At 35.3% G+C, this 22,368-nt stretch overlaps 1 protein-coding gene across 1 annotated transcript in view; it reads right to left on the bottom strand.

Moving 5' to 3' along the window:
• The window catches only part of LOC126883660 (serine/threonine-protein phosphatase 6 regulatory ankyrin repeat subunit B-like), a 54,640-nt gene extending 32,281 nt beyond the window's left edge, over window positions 1–22,359 (bottom strand). Inside the window, exon 1 of the mRNA XM_050649320.1 lies at window positions 21,892–22,359. The gene's annotated coding sequence lies outside the window, so the exon portion shown is untranslated. The remainder of the gene's footprint in view (window positions 1–21,891) is intronic.
• Window positions 22,360–22,368: the final 9 nt, after the last annotated feature.

Raw genomic sequence — 22,368 nt, 5'->3', positions numbered from 1 at the left:
TTTCATTTGATTGAATTTGGTTTAAATATTTAGTTTTATTTAATTTTATGCAATTTTATTTAATTTTTTGTAATTTTATTTAATTATTTAATTTTATTTCATTTTATTTAGCGATTTTAGTCCCGTCAGAATTCCATACAGAGAGATAAGAAGTATTCACTTCAAAAAATAATCGCTTACATCATCACGCCCAGATGGATGACATCACTAGTACGATGTATATGCCAAAAAATCATAATTTAAAAATAAAAATCGACCTATTTCGGTATTTTTCCTTAAAGTCGCCGGTTACAAAATAACGAATGTATTCCAGGCCTTGATCCCAGTGAATCACAAGTTGAAAATTTGTTAATGGCTTAACAGTGTCTTGTCGGACAAACTTTGATGTATGGGAACACTGGAACAGGGGAAGTTTTAATTGTGGAACAGCTTAAAAATTTGGAACGTCAGACTACGAAAACGTCCCATGTATTTTGTCGGACAGAATTCCAATTGATTTGTTACCCTTTCATTAAAGTGTCATGCAAAAATCAGACTGGTATTTATCACCAACTGGGCATTTTAATAAGTCCGACACGTAGAACATGTCAAATGACATGAATTATGACAGGTGACAAATAGCAGTCTGATTTTTGCATGTGAGTTTAATGAAAGGGTAACAAATCAATTGTAAGTTCTGTCCGATAAAATACATGGGACGTTTTCGTAGTCTGACGTTCCAAATTTTTAACCTGTTCCATAATTATAACTTCCCCTGTTCCAGTGTTCCCGTACATCACAGTCTGTCCGACTAGACACCGTTAAGCTATTAACAAATTTTCAGCTTGCTATTAATCAACTTTTTTGGTACGTGTATATACTACTGTATATGCTACTGTATATAGGATGCATCTTCGTTTCAATTTATAGAGGTAGGAAGTCCATTCGTGATTGTTGAATTAAATGTTTATAGGTTTTAAATTGATTTATTCTGTTAGGTAGAATAGTTTGGGATAAGTTTGGGAGTCGAGCTTATGTTGTAAAGAAAACTTATACTCCAGGCTGTGGGTGAAAAATAGGTCGATTTCAGGATATAATTCAGGAATTTTTGAAACCTATCGGGTGTTGTAAAGGACGATGCCAGGAATAACTTCTACTAAAATGTGACCAAAAATATTGTGAGCTTTTTTTTATTGCGATTTTCATTTGTTAAATTTGCAATTTTTAAGGATTTTTAATTTTGCAGCTTAGGATATTGATTCTAGAGAAAAACTTTTTAATAGAAAGTTGTAGTAAATTAAAAAACCTACAATTTGAACTATGGTAAGTTTAATTTCGTTTATTGGTTATTGCAAAACAGCCTGCGAAAAGTCCAAAATGGCCGTTTTTTACAATTGCGTTATTTATTGTACAAATACTTTTTTTTTATTTTTAAAGCTTTAAAATGAAGATCTTTCAATTCAAAATATAAGAAAAAAATTGTAAGGCCGGATTAAGGAATTTGTTGCTTAGATATTATAAATTGTTTATCCCAAGAGGTCAAATGTCGAAGGCTATAACTTTTTGAAAAAAAATCGTAGAGAGTTGATGAAACATCCAATCTCCTTCTAAAGAGTTATGTTTTCATATTCTGATGTAAATAAATGCGTAAAACATTTTTAATCCTCTAATTTTTGGGTTTGAAAATAAGGGGGCAAATTTCGTTATAAACATTTAGAGCTGAAGCGGCCCTGTACATCCTATGAGTTTTTAACTTACAGACTATTGTTGCTGAAGACGAAACGAAGATTTATAAAAAATAAAAAAAATTCTACGACCAACTGAAGCCGAGCTAAATGTTGGGATTGAAAATAAGGCAAATTTCGTTATAAACATTTAGAGCTGAAGCGGCCCTGTACATCCTATGAGTTTCTAACTTACAGATTATTGTTGCTGAAGACGAAACGAAGATTTATAAAAAAATAAAAAATTTTTACAACCAACTGAAGCCGAGATAATTGTTTCTTTTTTCTTAAATCATAATGCCTTTATTTATAACAATTAAGAAATTATTTTACAGCCATTAGAGAGATTTTGCACCTCTTAAAATAACCGCTGATTTTGGCTCCGTTATGGTTAACTTTATTAAGCATAACGATTACGGCAACGTTAAAAAGCAGAGTTTTTGCAGCCTGTCAAGTAGGTTTTTCGTGTCATCGTTATCGTTATTTAAACATAACCTCACTTCACAACGTAATTTTAATTTTAAGCATATACTTGAACAGTTTTTGATATTTTAATTTATAGGTAATCAAAATTAGAATCTATGTAAATGTAATTTTACTGATTTTTTTACATTCTGGCAAAAAAGCAATTTAACCATTACTATAACGATAACGATAAGCACTACTTTAAACCTCTGTAAATTACGGAATCCCTTATGTTTAATAACGATAACGGATCATATATTCGCTACTGCGCAGACGTAGTATAACGATAACCATAACGGAATTGTAAAATAAGAGGTGCAAAATCTCTCTATTGACTAAAGAAAGACTTATATTATCTTAAAATAAAAATTATTATAAAATATAGCTGCATTTAATTATTAAAAATTATTTTTAAAATCGGTGCTTTTGCGAGCGGCCGAATTTTGCAAATCGCCCGGCTCGCTTCAAATCCGCGCGCTCGGAAAATTTTTACGTAACTTGTATTAAATTTTGACCGAAAACAATTTAATAATATTACCATTATAATATACAGTCTATTTACCACTGTATTTATTTTTCTTGATAACCTTTTTTATGTGAAATCTCATTTCTGAAGAAATAATATTACAAAAATGATACATATATATGAAATATATAACTATATTTTTGATTTTTTCATTGTTATATAAATATAATAATAATAATGTTACTTCTTATTATACAATATAAAACTTTTTCTTCTTGTAGTGACTATCCGTTTTGGATGTTGGCGACCATCATGGCAATCTGTACTTGTACACTAAATCGGTACTGCTGCTCTAAAAAGATTTGTAGTTGTTGTGTTGAACGACGGCGACGTACGTAAATTTTCTAGCAAGGTAATTCTTCGCCTTCCTGGTTCTCAGTTTCCAAATGGGGTTTGCCAAATTGCCATGATGGTCGCCAACATCCAAAACGGATAGTCACTACAAGAAGAAAAAGTTTTATATTGTATAATAAGAAGTAACATTATTATTATTATATTTATATAACAATGAAAAAATTAAAAATATAGTTATATATTTCATATATATGTATCATTTTTGTAATATTATTTCATCAGAAATGAGATTTCACATATAAAAGTTTATCAAGAAAAACAAATACAGTGGTAAATAGACTGTATATTATAATGGTAATATTATTAAATTGTTTTCGGTCAAAATTTAATACAAGTTACGTAAAAATTTTCCGAGCGCGCGGATTTGAAGCGAGCCGGGCGATTTGCAAAATTCGGCCGTTCGCAAAAGCACCGATTTTAAAAATAATTTTTAATAATTAAATGTAACTATATTTTATAATAATTTCTATTTTAAGATAATATAAGTCTTTCTTTAGTCAATGACTGTAAAATAATTTCTTAATTGTTATAAATAAAGGCACTACGATTTAAGAAAAAAGAAACGATTATCTCGGCTTCAGTTGGTTGTAAAATGTTTTTATTTTTTTATATATCTTCGTTTCGTCTTCAGCAACAATAATCTGTAAGTTAGAAACTCATAGGATGTACAGGGCCGCTTCAGTTCTAAATGTTTATAACGAAATTTGCCCCCTTATTTTCAAACTCAACATTTAGCTCGGCTTCATTTGGTCGTAGAAATTTTTTATTTTTTTATAAATCTTAATTTCGTCTTCAGCAACAATAATCTGTAAGTTAAAAACTCATAGGATGTACAGGGCCGCTTCAGCTCTAAATGTTTATAACGAAATTTGCCCCCTTATTTTCAAACCCAAAAAATTAGAGGTTTAAAAATGTTTTACGCATTTATTTACATCAGAATATGAAAATATAACTCTTTAGAAGGAGATTGGATGTTTCACCAACTCTCTACGATTTTTTTTCAAAAAGTTATAGCCTTCGACATTTGACCTCTTGCGATAAACAATTTATAATATCTAAGTAACCAATTCGTTAATCCGGCCTTACAATTTTTTTTATGTTTGGAATTGAAAGATCTTCATTTTAAAGCTTTAAAAAATAAAAAGAAATTATTTGTACAATAAATAACGCAATTGTAAAAAACGGCCATTTTGGACTTTTCGCAGGCTGTTTTGCAATAACCAATAAACGAAATTAAACTTACCATAGCTCAAATTGTAGGTATTTTAATTTACTACAACTTTCTATTAAAAAGTTGTTCTCTAAATTCAATATCCTAAGCTGCAAAATTAAAAATCTTTAAAAATTGCAAATTTAACAAATGAAAATCGGAATAAAAAAAAGCTCTCAATATTTTTGGTCACATTTTAGTAGAAGTTATTCCTGGCATCGTCCTTTACAACACCTGATATGTTTCAAAAATTCCTGAATTATATCACGTTTTTTCACCCACAGCCTGGGGTATTAACGAAACAAACAACATCGTTTAAAAAATACCTTGTGAACCCTACAATTTTTATCTGGGAGATAATTCAAGACCACTAAGGGATAGCATAAATGAGTACCAATCAAACGTTAAAAACAAAGACTTTGACAAATCCCAGATATGGAAACATGCATAGGACAAATAACACATTATCATTTCTAAAATACTATCTACATTCGATGACAAAATAACATAATAAAAATATGAATAAAAACAATTAAGATACCTACCCCTAAATAAATTTACGCGAAACGATACTGAGCTTTGAAAAAATATAATGGCAAGATGGAAAGAGTACTTCCAAAATTTATTAGAAGCAGACGACACTCTCGAAACTGACAGAACAAATACGCATTCCAAATCCACAAAGAAATGTAGATGCAACAGAAGAAAATAAAACCTTAGATGAATTAAACGAAGCTATTGTGACGCCTCACAACCCGGCCTAATTATTCTCGATGCTTCCCGGGGTTACGAGTAAAGGCCAGACCTTCCACGGCGATTCGAGGCGACCGCTGTCAGAGTATTTAAGAACAGGAATTCGAGCACAGGCCGGTCAGTCAATGAACGAGCCGCAACGCGTGATATAATTGTATTCGAATCGGATTTAATGAAATGTATATATTAGTTATCGAAGTTATTATGTTTAGTTAATTAAATCATAAATTTGAGTTGTAAATAAATTAGATGTGTTAGTTGGTGTCATTTGTAATTATTAAAATAAATAAGTGATGTAAATAAAATAATATAAGTAAGTCTTAATTAAACTTAGTGCCTAAAGATATAAATAAATAAAATAGTAGAGTCAATCGCGTAACAAAATGGTGCAGAATTGAGGATACTTGAAATAAATGTCAACGTAAATTTTCGGTTTAAATACAGTGTGGAACCTTTAAAAATAAATTAATATAAATCGTAATAAATAAAGTGTGTGATCATGTCTACCTTGTGTAAGCTAAAAATTGCAGACCTGAGACTTGAATTGGAAGAAAGGGATCTGAGTTCTACTGGTAAAAAGGCTGATCTGGTCGAACGTCTAAAGAACGCTCTTCAGGAAGAGGGTCAAGATCCAGAAACCTATTTGTTTGAAGACAAGCATGCTGCTGTGATCTCGTCGATTTCGAAAGTTTCCTCCGATGTTTCTAAAGTTTCGACAGACATTACATCGTTAGAGAACAAAGTTTCCACAGACATTACATCATTCGAGAAAAAGGTTTCTGGTGAAATCTCCCAAGTTTCCTCGGATGTTTTGAAAGTTTCGACAGACATTACATCGTTAGAGAACAAAGTATCGACAGACATTACATCGCTAGAGAACAAAGTCTCGACAGACATTACATCGTTAGAACATAGAGTTTCTAGTGATATTTTGAAAGTTTCGGGTGATATTTCATCCCTTGAAAGCAAGATGACTGACAAGATCTCTAAAGTCACTTCGGATTTTGACGACAAGATATCGTCCATAAAATATACTTTTGAAGAAAAGATCAAGGAAATAGAAAAGAAACTGGAGGAAACTGAAAAAGTGGACAAAGTGGTGGAACCCATCTTAACAGATATTAAAAATGATGAAACCAAATACAAATTGGAGCCACAGTCGATAGTTGAAGGGAGTGTGAGTCTTGCTCGTGTTAAGGTGCCAAATTTCGACGGAAAGTCTTCCTGGAACAGTTATGTGAAACAGTTCGAAGCAGGTGCAAGAACGAACGGATGGTCTGAAAAAGACAAAGCTGTAAACCTGGTTATTGCTCTTCGAGGAGAGGCTTTAGATGTACTTGAGACCATAGCAGTAGAGGAAACTAATGATTATGAACAACTTATGAAGAGACTAAACATGCGCTATGGGCAGGAACATTTGGAGTATGTCTATCAGGCGCGGCTTAAAAATCGACGACAAAAGAAAGATGAAGCTCTTCAAGAATACGAGGTCGATATTGCCAGGTTAGTACGGTATGCATATCCAACAGCTCCCGAAGACATGATGGAAAAGTTGGCTGTTCAAACATTCATTGATGGCCTTCGTGATCATGAAATGCAAAGAACACTGCGGTTAGCTCGTCACAAGACGCTGGTCGATGTCTTGTCTGCCGCCCTCGAATACGAATCAGCTACCCAGGCCTCTGGCGGGTACAGTAAAGTTAGGACCGTGAAAGAGGAAGAGGATGAAGACAAACTTGACCAGCTGGTAAATATGGTGAAAGGCTTTACATCGAAGAAAACGAAGACCATGAATTGCTGCAATTGTGGTGAAAAGGGGTACGCACGGAGTTTAAGGAAGAACGCAAATCAAGAAACTCACCAGCAGGAAATAAGAGAACGCACAGACCCTAGGGGGGCAGCCTCGACTCAGAACTCCTCTAAAGACCATCTAATACTAATAGCTTCTTTGAAATGTCGTGAAGATAATGTATATGTAGATGGAGAAATAAATGGTAAAAAGTATACATTGTTGGTGGATACCGGAGCGACCAGGACCATTATACGACCGTCAGTTATAAACAGTCGTAAGAAACTCTTACCAACGAGGTTGCGACTGCGGACTGCCACAGGTGAAAATGCCAACATCCACGGAGAAATCCAGATACAATTGGGGATTGGAGCAGAAAAGTTCGTCCATACTGTCATAGTTGCAGACATCGAAGAAGATGTTATATTAGGAATGGACGTAATGAATTTGCGTGGATTTCAATTGGATTTTAAGAACAGGGTAATCAAAGTTGGCAACGAGGAGGTATTTCTTCATCCACATGATGACAGCACTATGCTAGCAGCTATTAGAGAAAATACAGTTGTGCCTGCGAGGAGTGAAACGATCATCGTAGCGCGGCTACAGGGAATTGTAGAAGAAGGAACACCTGTTATGATGGAGCCATGGAACCACGACGAGGAGGTTGGCCGAGGGATCATAATTGGAAAGGAATTGGTTACTTCTGCTAAAGAAATTCCCGTGAGATTGATTAATGTCAATGACTACCCGGTGACCATCAAGAAGGAGACAAAAGTACGTGTACCCGTGACGTCCATAATCCGTCAGACGACAACATCAGATAATTCCAAGGACAAGTTCGACCAAATGGTTGCAGTTGCAGGCCAATCTCTAAATCAAATGGAAAAAAGAAAATTAAGGGAATTTCTTAGGCAATATCGTGACATATTCGTACCGAAAGGAGGAAAGACAGGAAGAACGACAATTGTCAAACATAAAATTGACACTGGTACCGCTAGGCCAATTCGTCAAACAGCTCGACGATTACCACAGGCAAAGAGAGAGGAAGCTGAAAGGATTGTTCAAGAAATGAAGAAAGACGGGGTGATAGAGTCTTCTACGAGCCCATGGGTCTCTCCGGTGGTCCTGGTCAAGAAGAAAGATGGAACTACGAGATTCTGTGTGGACTACCGTTTGTTGAACAATGTTACCAAGAAAGATAGTTATCCTCTGCCTCGGATCGACGACACGTTGGACATACTGGCTGGAAGTAAATTGTTTTCTACGGTGGACTTGAAGTCTGGAGTCTGGATATTGGCAGGTAGAAATGGATCCAGTGGACAAGGAGAAGACGGCCTTTACGACAGGATCTGGATTATGGGAATTCAACGTTATGCCGTTCGGACTCTGTAATGCTCCTGCGACATTTGAGAGGCTTATGGAAAATGTGTTGAGAGGGTTATCTTGGAAGACGTGCCTGGTGTATTTAGACGACATAATCGTTTTGGGGGAGACGTTTGAAGACCACCTGAAGAATTTAGAAGACGTTTTTAATCGACTTAAAGCTGCCCAGTTAATGTTAAACCCCAAGAAATGCCAGCTTTTTCAAAGTAAAGTCAATTATCTAGGCCATATAGTCAGCAAAGAAGGAGTGGCCGTGGACAAAGGAAAAATCGATTCCATTAAGGAATGGCCGGAACCAACTGATAAACATCAAGTAAGAAGTTTTCTGGGACTATGTACTTACTACCGGAGATTCATTAAGAAGTTTGCAGATATCGCTAAGCCATTAACGCGACTTACAGAGGAAGCAAGGGATTATTGCTGGGATGGAGACTGCCAAACGGCCTTTGAAACTTTGAAGAGGCATTTAATTACAGCGCCAATATTAGGGTATCCACTGCCAGAAGGAGAGTTCATCTTAGATACGGATGCAAGCAATGTGGGAATTGGAGGAGTGCTGTCGCAGATCCAAGGAGGACAGGAACGAGTCCTTGGATATTTTAGTAAAGTGCTTTCAAAACCTGAACGAAATTATTGCGTCACGAGAAGAGAACTTCTAGCAGTAGTAAAATCAGTGGAACACTTCTATCAATACCTCTACGGAAGGAAGTTTCTAATCCGAACCGACCATGCCGCCCTTAAATGGTTAATACAGTTTAAGAATCCAGAGGGTCAGATAGCCAGATGGATTGAACGACTTCAAGAATATGATTTCAAGATCGAGCATCGGGCCGGAGTTAGCCACAGGAACGCTGATTCTCTATCTAGAAGACCGTGTCCAGCAGAATGTTCCCATTGCAACAAAACAGAGTCAAAGGAAGCAGCAGTACTAAGAACAACAGTGGTCAACGACGAGTGGACGCCTACCAAGATCAAGGAAGAACAAGAAAAAGATCCAGTTTTACAGAAGATTCGAAAATGGAAAGAAGAAAATCGTCGACCATCTTGGCAAGAAATATCAAGCCTAGGCTCAGTAGTTAAGACGTATTGGGCCCAGTGGGACTCATTTATCTTGGAAGACAGCTTGCTTAAACGAGTAATAGAAAATGATGATGGTTCGGTGAGGAGAACACAGTTGGTGATTCCAAAGAGCAGAGTAGCCGAAGTACTTCGTCAGTTACACGACAGTCCATCAGGAGGGCATTTTGGTGTAAAGAAGACCCTTCAGAGAATTCGGGAACGATTTTATTGGATGAATAGTTCCGACGATGTGAAGGACTGGTGCAAGAAATGTACTACCTGTGCTACAAGTAACGGGCCCTACCGGAAAAGAAAGGCTCCTATGAGACAGTACAATGTTGGAAGTCCGTTTGAAAGAATAGCTTTGGATATTGCCGGGCCATTTCCAGAAAGTGACAATGGACGCAAATACATGTTGGTGATAATGGATTACTTCACGAAGTGGGTGGAGATCTACGCAATTCCAGACCAGAAGGCCGCCACTATTGCAGATGTGTTAATCAAAGACTGCATCAGCCGATTTGGAGTACCTCTGGAGATCCATAGTGACCAAGGAAGGAACTTTGAGAGCGATCTATTTCAAGGAATCTGTGATAAACTAGGCATGAAGAAGACAAGGACCACGGCCTATCACCCGCAATCGGATGGAATGGTGGAGCGTATGAATAGGACAGTCGGCAAGTATTTGACAAAGATGGTGTCCAATCATCAACGAGACTGGGACCAGTACCTTCCGTTCTTCGCAATGGCCTATAGATCTGCTGTTAATGAATCAACTGGCCAAACACCAGCAAAAGTCCTATTTGGACGTGAGATGCGTCTACCCTGTGATCTAGAGTTTGGATGTCGACCTGGAGAAGATGTTGCTGGTGAGGATTACGTGAATGAATTACGAAGAAGAATGGACGATATACATGAGTTGGTCCGGTCTAACCTTCAGATCGCTAGCGACCGCATGAAGAAACGATACGATACCCAAGCCGAGAAGGGATGTTTTAAGGAGATCGACAAAGTCTGGCTTTATAATCCAAAGAAGCGAACAGGTTGTTCTCCCAAGTTGCAGCAGTTCTGGGAGGGTCCGTACCTCATTGTCAAGAAAATCAATGACGTTATCTACCGAATAAGCAAGATTCCTAGGGGAAAGCCGATGATAGTCCACCATAACCGGTTGGCGCCGTACGAGGGAGACCACGACGTAGATGAAGAAGTGGAAGTCAACCAAATTCGAGGAATACCTGACCTTACCTTTGAAGAGTTCATGGGTGCCTACGGAGGTACCGGTAAAGCAAGACATGGTGTTACCACTGAAGAAAAGCGAGATCTTCTCGCACTTCCCGATGACTATTCGCTGGCCCATACCATCCCGGCCAGTATCAAAGACGCACGAGGGTTGGCATCCGCCTTCCGAAGGAAGTTTGGTCGAGTTGCAGAACTTCAATGCCAACTGCCAGCTCCTGGCAAAGCATTGAAACTCCAAGATGCATCACGTTACCTATTCTATCTGGTAACAAAAGACACTGTCCGTGACCAACCTACCTACCAAGATGTATGGGATGCATTAATTCAATTGAGAGAGCACGTGTTGGAGTCCGACGTGCAAAAGTTAGCCATGCCAAAGTTAGAATGCAGCCAATTAGACTGGAGAGTTATCCGAAATATGGTAGAAGAAATTTTCCAAGACACCGAGGTCCAGGTGTTAGTCTGTTGCAATCCGCATAGTTACTGGTGCGGAGAGAAGACCGTCCCCTGTCACTTTTATACAACTGGGAGTTGTAAAAGAGGGTCCAGTTGCAGATACCAGCATCCAGTTCCAGTCCCGACAAGGTTCCAGGAGGAACCATCTTTTAAGGAGGGGGCAATGTGACGCCTCACAACCCGGCCTAATTATTCTCGATGCTTCCCGGGGTTACGAGTAAAGGCCAGACCTTCCACGGCGATTCGAGGCGACCGCTGTCAGAGTATTTAAGAACGGGAATTCGAGCACAGGCCGGTCAGTCAATGAACGAGCCGCGACGCGTGATATAATTGTATTCGAATCGGATTTAATGAAATGTATATATTAGTTATCGAAGTTATTATGTTTAGTTAATTAAATCATAAATTTGAGTTGTAAATAAATTAGATGTGTTAGTTGGTGTTATTTGTAATTATTAAAATAAATAAGTGATGTAAATAAAATAATATAAGTAAGTCTTCCTTTATTTAAATTAAACTTAGTGCCTAAAGATATAAATAAATAAAATAGTAGAGTCAATCGCGTAACACTATCATGAAAATGAAAAATGGAAAAGCGCCAGGACATGACCATATTACTACAGAAATGATAAAATACATGGGACGACAAGGAAAAGAACTTCTTCTGGAAATACTTAATAAAAGCTGGAAAGAAGGATTAATACCAGAAAACTGGGAAATAGGACTCATATTACCGATCCACAAAAAAGGAGATACTAAAGATTGCAATAACTACCGAGGAATTACATTGTTGAGTACAGTCTTGAAAGTGTATGAAAGAGTATTGGAGAACAGATTGAGAACAATTATTGAACCTACATTAGAAGAGTCTCAAAGCGGTTTTAGGAAGGGGAGAAGCGTCCAGGATCATATATTTGCAATAAATCAGATCATTGATAAGATTTTAAAGAGGAAAAAGAAAGCGTATTTTGTATTTATGGATTTAGAAAAGGCTTTTGACAGAGTACCCAGGAACAAAGTTTGGGAAAGTGTTAATAGGAGAGGAACTCCAGAGACGCTACTAACAGCCATACGAAGCCTATACATGAAAAATGAAAACTACATCGCAACTAAAATCATGAAATCACAAACTTTTAAGACTGCTAACGGACTACGACAAGGAGGTGTAATGAGCCCACTACTTTTCATAGTTTTTATGGATGACATCATTAAAATATGCAATGAAAGAACTCACAAACTATATATTGGAGTAAGAAATCTGCAGCATGTAGAAATATCTGAATGCGCCTTTGCCGATGATGTAGTAATCATGACTGGAAACGAAAAAGACTTACAAAAGATTATTACAATCTGGAATGAAGTACTACAAGAAAATAATATGAGAATAAATGGGAAGAAAACGAAAGTTATGGCAATAGCAGAAAAAAAGCAAAATTTGAGAATACAGTTAGAAAACCAGGAAATAGAGCAAGTTAGCCAATTCCAATATTTGGGAGTAATAATAAATGAAAATGGAGGACAAGAAATCGAAGTGAAAGAGCGAATAAATAAAGCAACGAAATTGTACTTCGCTATAAACAATACATTTATAAATAAAAAAGTAGTGTCTAGGAAAACCAAAATAAGTGTGTATAAATCAATGTACAGACCAGTACTCACCTATGGATGTGAATCCTGGGTGTTAACAAAAAGAATAAAAAGTCAAATACAAGCCGCAGAGATGAAATACTTAAGAAGAGTTAGAGGAGTGACTAAAATGGATAAGATGAGAAATCAGCAAATAAGAAATGATTTAAAAGTACAACCAGTTTTAGAATTTATAGAAGAGAGACAGCTTAGTTGGTGGGGGCATCTCCAAAGAATGGACGGCAAATGACCAACAAGAACAATATGGGAAGCAAGAAGTGACTCACGAAGAAGAAGAGGAAGACCAAAAGAAACATGGGATGATGGGATAGCAAAAATATTGAATAATCGTGATAAACCCTGGAGAGAAGCCAAGATGTTAGCTAGGAACAAAAAGGAATGGAGCAGATTTGTACATAATAATTAAAGAGTAGTTTGTTATCCCTACACCTTACGGTAGAAGGGATTATGATTATGATGATGATGAATAAATCTTAGAATTATTGATTGTTGTCCAGCTATTTTTAACAATTTATTTTTATACCTAAAAATAATTCCAATCATTTTCCTATAAAATCTGGTGTACCACAGGGTAGCATTCTTGGGCCAATATTATACGTGCTAGACACTGCAGATCTACCCTCCAATAATGAGACCATCACTGGCACGTTTGCAGATGAGGCTGTCATCCTCGCAGCCCATGAAAATCCAATTTAACCCGATGAAAGAACTATCTCATCCGAAAAAAAAATTAGGAAGGATGAAAATTTGGGAATAGGTAGTTGAAATTGTCTATTATTATACATATAAGAAAAAGTTTACAATTCTACATTCCCTCCATTTTACAAAAACTGGGAAATGTCCCCTTCTCGGGGGTAAAAAATATACATTCAAAATAAGTCCGAAATTGGATAAAATGACTAATTCTAAAAGTCAATACTTTTCGAGTTATTTGCGAGTGAATATGTAGATTTTTAACAAAAAAACATTTTTTAACGGTTTTTCGCAAATAAATCAAAAAATAAGTATTTTATCGAAAAACTATTCTTAGCAAAAATATAGCTTATAAAGAAGTATGTAGACCCAGTAGAAGCAGAGTTGTAGCTAATGAAAACTAGGTTCTTCTTCGTCAAATTGTAAATCGAATATGTCAACCTGAAATAACGAAGCATTTTTCGGGGAAAACTCATTACAACTTTTTAAAGTGTTTTAAAAGGTTTATTTTTGTTTAAAAAAACTTCTAACATTAAAAGTAAGTAAGTTACGCTCAAAATATTGTTGGTCGTTTTTCTTTTTTGGTAAAAAGAATCGCGAAAATCACCCCCCTCGTTAGCATCCCAAATAAAATTAATCGTAACCGCTTCACAAGTTAATTATGTATTCTACATAGGATCTGTAAGTTTCATCGGTTCAAAGTGCTTATTTTTAAAAGGGCTGTAGTTAAAATGGCTTGAACGAGTCACTATTCATTGTGTATGCAAATTTTGAATAGCCATAGCATAACCAATTTTTGTCTAACAAGGAAACCAAAAAGTCAAAATATTCAGAACAGCTAAACGTACATTTTATTACTCTTTGAAATTGTTGGTATATACTAATAATTTTTAAGTTATTTTGAAAAAAAAAGGAACATTTTTTTCAAAATAAAAAAAAATACTTTAAAATTAATTTTTTTTTTAAATGAGCACTTTAAACCAATCAAACTTATAGATAATATAAAAATACATAAGTAAAGTAGCTTGTGAAGCGGTAAAGATTAATTTTATTTGGGATGCTAATTAGAAGGTGATTTTCGATATTCTTTTTATCAAAAAATAAAATAGACCAACAATATTTTGAGCGTAACTCACTTACATATAATGTAATTTTTTTTTCAAAACAAAAATAAACCTTTTTTTAAACACTTTAAAAGAGTTGTAATGAGCTTTCCTTGAAAAGTGCTCCGTTTTTTGGTTATTTCACGTTGAAATATTCGATTTGGAATTTGACGAATAAGAACCTACTTCTCATTAGCTACAAATCTGCTTCTACTGGGTCTACAGACTTTATACATACACCATTTTTTCACTTTTTTATAATAAGATATATATTTGCTAAAAATATTTTTTTCTATAAAATACTTACTTTTCGAGTTATCTGCGAAAATCCGTCCAAAACATGTTTTTCATTATTAAAAATGAACATATTCACTCCCAAATAACTCGAAAAGTATTGACTTAGTGAAAAAACTATATAGAACAAGTTGTTTAGAATTAGTTATTTTATCCAATTTCGGACTTATTTTGAATGTACATTTTTTCACCAGAAGTCGAAGAAACAGAACTAGAAACGCCCGAAGAACAAGAAGAAATAATAAATCCCACATCACCAAGAGAAATAAGTGAACTGATTCGAAAATGTTCACCAAAGAAAGCACCTGGTCCAGACGAAATCACTAACAGAGCTCTGAAGTATCTTCCCTCGAAAGCAGCTTGTGTATTTGACAAATATAACAAACGCAATACTAAGATACAGGCTCTTCCCAAATCGATGGAAGGAAGCCCATGTAATTATGATACCCAAGCCAGGAAAGAATCACATATTTCCGCAAAATTACAGGCCGATTAGCTTACTTCCAGCAGTCAGTAAGATAGTGGAGCGAGTCATCCAAACCAGGCTCCAATCAGAGACAGACAGGCTAGGCATAATCCCAGAAGCACAATTTGGATTCAGAGCTCAACATTCCAGGGAACATCAAATATTAAGACTTACCGAATATATAGTAGATGGATTCAATGACCAACAATATACGGGAGCAGCCTTTCTGGATGTAAGCAAAGCCTTTGATAGAGTGTGGCATGAAGGACTGACATACAAAATGAGAGATTATGGATACAGCGGGGCCATGACGAAACTCATCTCCTCGTACCTAAGCGACCGGAAGTTCAGGGTCCGGATAGGACCAGTTCTGTCAGAACACGGAATGCCGGAAGCTGGAGTACCACAGGGGGCAGTTTTATCACCCCTTCTGTATAGCATATATACAGCAGATGTTCCAAGAACACCCGGGACATTGATCAGCCTTTATATGCAGACGACACTGCAATTGCTGCAAAACACATGAACCTAGATATAGCTGTAAGAAATCTACAGACGGCATTGGATACAATAGAAGAATGGAGTATCCAATGGAAAATAGCAATAAATCCAGATAAGACCCAAGCGGTTATCTTCAAAAAGAGAAGAGATAACCCAGAACAACAGCTAACATTGCAAGACAGACCCATAGAATGGCAAAACAAAGCTAAATATTTAGGAGTCACAATGGACCAAGGTCTAACATTCACATCACATGTCAACGCAACAGTCCAGAAAACAGCAGCGGCCAGAGCGGCAATAAGAGGACTCACAGGAAGAAGAAGCAAATTAGCTATGAAAACAAAATTAAGACTTATAAATAGCATTATACTGCCAATAATTACATACGCATCTCTTGCATGGGGTCACACGAGTCAAAGTAACAAAAAGAAGATACAAGCGGCACACAACAACTGCCTCAGAGAAGCTGCAAACGTGCCCAGATATGTCGCCGAACGGTTCTTATTTAGAGACCTAAAACAAATAAGAGTACTGGATATTATGGAGGAAAAAGCCAGAACAAAATTTGCTGAGCTAGAAGACCACCCAAACCGGATCCTGCAAAAGATATAGATGGAAACACAGGAGACCCAAACAGCAAATATTAGTTAATATATAATAAAGGCTAGATAATCGTAGCTCTATCAAAAGAAAACAACTTGCTCACCTTTGGCATCTCATTATATTTATTAATGTTGATTTTTATACGTTTCAGACATCCCTCAAAAAAATATATAAAAACTTCAAAACGGCTTCAGCCACTAAACAAATCAATAAAATATTAACAATAGGCGAAAGCCACAAAAAATATTAGTAACAAAACCCAAAAAACGGGCATGAGGGGCCCACATCCTCGAGCGCCGAGTCACCGAACTGGACATAGCCCAGAGCGGGGACTCGGCGCCCGAGCAAGCAAAACAGATCGAAGATAAGTCACTAGAGATAGCGGGAATAGAGCGCCTCACGCTGGCCTGCATTGATCGGGGTAGGATTTCATATGGGAGTCCGTGTACCCAAGACTCCCATATGATAAGCACTTTGCTGATTGAGAGCCCCTATAGCGCATCAGAGTGCTATCGGGGGGTAAGTGGATGGTCTGGAGCATTGAAGCGGGGTGGAGTGATTCCTGCTTGCGGGAGTTAATCCTCCTCACCCCAATGAATTGTATCACCCGAATGTCATTCTCTAGGGGTGAGCAAGTCTCTCAGGCTGGGTTAAATCACTATGCTTGCTTGCTTACATTTTTTCACCTTCGAGAAGGGGGTATTTCCCAATTTTTGTAAAATGAAGGGGATGTAGAAGTGTACATTTATTCCTATATAATAATAGGTACTTTCAACTACGTATCCGCAAATGTTCATTCTTCTTTTATTTTTTTGAGGTTTTCGTAGAGTTTTGTGTTCTTTGATCGGGAGGAATTAAAGGATCAAACATTCTACACTTTTACAACTGAATGAAAATGAGACGTGGTCAACAATTTTTAAATAATAAATGTACCACAGATGCCATGTTTTCTGTACTACATGAGGTTTATCAATCATTAAACAATAATCTGCACACTGCCACTGTTTTTTGTGATTATGCCAGAGCTTTTGATTGTGTGAATCACGACATTTTGATAAAAAAACTAGATTTCTACGGAATTCGAGGTATTTGTTCGAACTGGTTTCAATCTTACTTGGATAATAGGAAACAACTGGTTAGAGCAAATGATACAGACTCTAGTCTCAAAAATGTTGTATGTGGGGTACCACAAGGTTCAGTATTGGGTCCTCTACTTTTCCTTATCTTTATTAATGACATCACTAGCTTAAAAATCGATGGAAAAGTGTTTCTTTTTGCTGATGATACCAGTATCACTTGGAGCAACTCAAATATCGCAACTCTTCATGCTACTATAACTTCTGATCTACTTACAATAAAATCTTGGTCCGATTCAAATTTACTCTCTTTTAACGTAGATAAAACAGTAGCATTGTCCTATAAAGGAGCTCTTCAACCCTTACCTCTTCATAACAGCCAGATCAGTATCGTTGATTCTGTAAAGTTTCTTGGTATTTTTTTAGATAGCAATCTGAAATGGTCCCTTCATATTGATGTGTTAAGCAAGAAACTATCCTCAGCTTGCTTTGCAATAAGATCTGTTTCGAAGGAAATGAATTTAGCCTCTTCCAAAATAACATATTTTTCTTTGTTCGAGTCACATCTTCGATATGGTCTCCCTTTTTGGGGTTCTGGTACGGCTGCCCAATCTGATGTTATTTTTAAATTACAAAAAAGAGCAATAAGATATCTGTTTGGCCTCAGAAGAACAACACATTGCAGAAGCTACTTCAAAGATCACAGGATTCTAACACTACCTTCTTTATATATTTTAGAAACTGTTTGCTTAATTCGTAAACATCTACATGTCTTTCCAGCAAGACCTAGACATGACTATTCCACCAGAAATTCTACCTTTGACATCTATTTACCGATCCCGTCCAGTGAGTTAGTAAAGAAATCTATATTATATTCTGCAATAAAACTTTACAACCATCTCCCTCTACAACTTAAATCTGCAACATCTTTCCCCAAGTTCCGTAAAATGACTAAAGCCTATTTATCTGAAAGACCATATTATTCAACAGCAGAGTTTCTTAACCAATAACTAAGAAAGTACAGTATTCTTATTAATTATATAAGTATAATCTTAATCTATATTTGAGTGTCATATGCAGCAGCTTAACTTAAATTATTAAATTTCTTAAGGTAGATTATGCAATTTGCAAATTTTTTTTTTAATTTTTGCAATAGATTGTTACTGTTTTTTTGTTTCTGTTCATTATTTTTATTTATATAGACGATTTATATCATTTTAGTAAATTGTATTTGTTATTTGTTATTGTTCTTATTTATGATTCTTGTAAGCTTTGTCTATAAAATTGTTAAATTTTTCATGACAATAAAGCATATTTCTATTCTATTCTATAACAAGTGGAGAATTATATGAATGAAACACAATCAGACCAAGGGACTTTTACCTTACAAAGAGACCAGTTTCTCCGTTACAACGCGATCAAAAATTAGAAGCTAAAGCATTATTAGAGCATGTGAATAATTTTGAATTTGTCGTTAAAATTACTGTTAAATCTAAAATAATTAACTTTATTAATCTAACATCAAAACTTTTGCAATCTGAAACGGCAGAGTTTACAATCGACTATTTTCAAAAGAGTTTACGGTCTCCCTTCACTAGTGGGGTTTTATACCGAAATTTCAAAATAAACGGATAAAACGTATAAAAAAATTTTACGATGAGCTCAGCTGGGATGAAATAGTTATTTATGTATCAAGTAGATGTTTATACCCTAAGGGCGACAAGCTTATAAACTCGAGGGCCTCTGGCACGAGAGTTTATAATTATGTCGTCCGAGGCTATAAACATCTAATAATGCACGTGGTGCATACAAAACTTTGTCATAGCGGTTCATTGCATCAATTAAAATTTTAATTTTGTTTTATATTAATTAGAAGTAATATTCTATCACAGCAGGTATTTAGTACCGTTGCTAGGAAAGTGATGTTGGTTAGCAATTTGTTATTAACGTAAACACAGTTTTCCTATGTGACATTGTCAAAAAAGTCAGAAGGCAAGAGAAATTTGATATTTCTAAAGAAATAGTTAAAAAAGCAAAAAAAAAACGACTGAGAATCGGTTACCGAAAAAATCCAAATAAACTTACGACAAGGAATACCTATAGCCCAGTCGGGATAGCATTTGACCTTGCATTTGGAGCTGCCCCAAATTTTATTTTTCTAATCTTTAGGGAGGGTCAATATTAGTATAAATTTAAAATCTCGACTGAATTCCACCGTTGCGTTAGCCGCCATCTTGATTTTAAACGAGAACCGTTTTTGCTCAATATCTCCGCCATTTTCAATTTTTTGACAAAAAGTGTAGAAACTGAAATTGTTGAAAATGCGATTTTCTATAATTTAATTTATTATAATTTTTTTCGTGCGGTCAATATTTTCCGAGTTATGAGGGGAAAATAGTGACAGTTGTAGCAAAATTATTGAATTATTAAATTATCTCATTTATTATTAGTTTTACAACAAATATATACCTATACAAAAATAAAGAGAATTAAATTTTGTACAATTTTGATGCCGTTCATTTTTTTGATAAAATCAATATTTAAGGTAGTACGTATGTGGTAAATGTGCGAGCGTAAGACCTGATTGATTTTGTAGCAATTGTTTTTGTTCAATATCTCCGCCATTTTCAATTTTTCGACAAAAAGTGTAGGAACTGAAATTGTTGCAATTACGATTTACTACAATTTTTCGAGAGAACCAGTGGCGGGTCTACAAGGGGGGGAAATGGGAAAATTCCCACCCAACAGGGTCCAAAATTAAAAAAAAAATGTTGAAACATCACGATATTTTAGCTGACATAAAAAAACTATCGACAGACAAATTCAACCAATAAAACCCGCTAGTTAATAAAATTAAGTGAACTTAATGGATATGTTTTTTATGTCTTTTATATACTTAGTTTGGTTGATGTTTCATTGGAAGTTTCAAAAATTGTATAAAATATAATTCTCTTTATTTTTGTTTATGTACAATTATGTCGTAAAGTTAATAATAAATGAGACAATTCAATAATTATGCTTCCCCTCCGCTTCCATTATCGTCCCCCTTAATTCGGAGAATATTGATCGTATAAAAAAATTGTGCAAAAGAAATTGTAGGAAATTGCATTTCCAACAATTTTCTTTCCCACTATTTATGTCGAAAAGTTGAAAATGGCGGAGATATTAAGCAACAACAGTTCTCATTTAAAATCAATATGGCGGCTAATGCAAGCGCGGAATTCAGTCGAGATTTTAAATTTACACTACTATTGATCTCTCCTAAAGGATAGAATTATAAAATTTGGGGCAGCTCGCAAACAAAATTCAATTCAATAATTATGCTCCCCCCACCACTTTTTAATATTTTCCCATGTAACTTGGAAAATATTAACCGCATGGAAAAAATTGTTAAAAAGAAATTGTAGGAAATTATATTTTGAACAATTTTAGTTGAAAATGGCGTAGATATTGAACAAAAACATTTGCTATAAAATCAATCCGTTCTTGCGCTCGCGCCATTAACGCATACGTACTACCTTAAATATTAATTTTAGCAAAAAAATGAAATAAATCAAAATTATGTAGAATTTAATTCTCTTCATTTTTGTATAGGTACATATTTGTTGTAAAACTAACAGTAAACGAGATAATTCAATAATACAATAATTATGCTCCAACTGTCACTATTTTCCCCACATAACTCGGAAAATATCGACCGCACGAAAAAGATTATAATAAATGAAATTATAGAAAATGGCATTTTCAACAATTTTAGTTTCTACACTTTTTGTCAAAAAATTGAAAATGGCGGAGATATTGAGCAAAAACGGTTCTAGTTTAAAATCAAGATGACGGCTAACGCAACGGTGGAATTCAGTCGAGATTTTAAATTTTGACTAATATTGACCCTCCCTAAAGATTAGAAAAATAAAATTTGGGGCAGCTCCTAATGCAAGGTTAGGCCTGTTATTCGTCTAACCCGACTGGACTACTACCTACGCTAAATTTCAACAATGGATGGCAGAAAATACTACTTGATTAAATGAAATGTTTGATTTTTGTTGTTTCCTATTGCAATAATTTCTTTATGCCCGCGCGGCATAAAGTGTACCATTATGTGGTTTGTAACTAAATAATAAATACACAATATTAAACCGGTATGACATAAAAATAATTTGTACCTATCAAAAAAAGGTTTGAAGTTAATTTTTTCAATGTAAATGTAGATATAATATTGCAACAACTTACTAATAGGTTTGTCGGATTAAGATATGTATATGTACTTATAATAGGTTTTCATGTCTATTCCCAAAAAATCTGTTTACACTAACTGATGAAGACTTATTAAAGAATGGCCAAATATTGTCACTTACACAAATTTTAGTAATTATACTGTTATTAGCTGTCGTTATGTTTATAATAAGGGGCCCCACAAAAATTGTCGCGGGGAGGCCCCTCAATCTTCAGCTACGCCACTGCAAATACCTAGGAACTAGGAATACATCTTGACTAAAGAGTGTGACTTATAAAAAAAATTGTATACCAACTACTTAACAATAATTCAAATTTAATAAAAATTGTAAGCTTACCTCCTTCTATTCACAATTTTCATATACTGTTCATACGCTGCACTACTGTATGTACAACATGTATGTAAAACAATAGGAATGCATGTACAAATAGCTATTTTGTATCTACTGTTGCGACTGCGACCGATTTCCGACCTCGATTATAAAAGAAGGACGACTGCATAAACGAATAAACGCTATTTACTAATGTACTTTTCTATGTATAAATATCATGTAACTACCTCATTCGTTGCCGTTGCAAGAGTGTTTTGCATGGTTTTTTACGTTCAGTTCAAGCGACGTGGTAACACTTGGGTAAAAACCCATGAAGATGATTTCAAAAAGTTGCATAATCTTAACAAAGGTTCAGAGTAGGAATATCTAAATAACAAGCTCCAACTAATATAGTTTTTGTCTATTTTCACCTCAAGTATAACAAGATAATAATTAACGTCTGTGGCCTTATCAACTATAGAACTAGGCAGTAAAGTAAGTGAT

Source organism: Diabrotica virgifera, chromosome 1 (genome assembly GCF_917563875.1).
Source record: "Diabrotica virgifera virgifera chromosome 1, PGI_DIABVI_V3a".
NCBI lineage: Eukaryota > Metazoa > Arthropoda > Insecta > Coleoptera > Chrysomelidae > Diabrotica > Diabrotica virgifera.
This window is presented reverse-complemented; position numbering and strand designations above follow the sequence as displayed.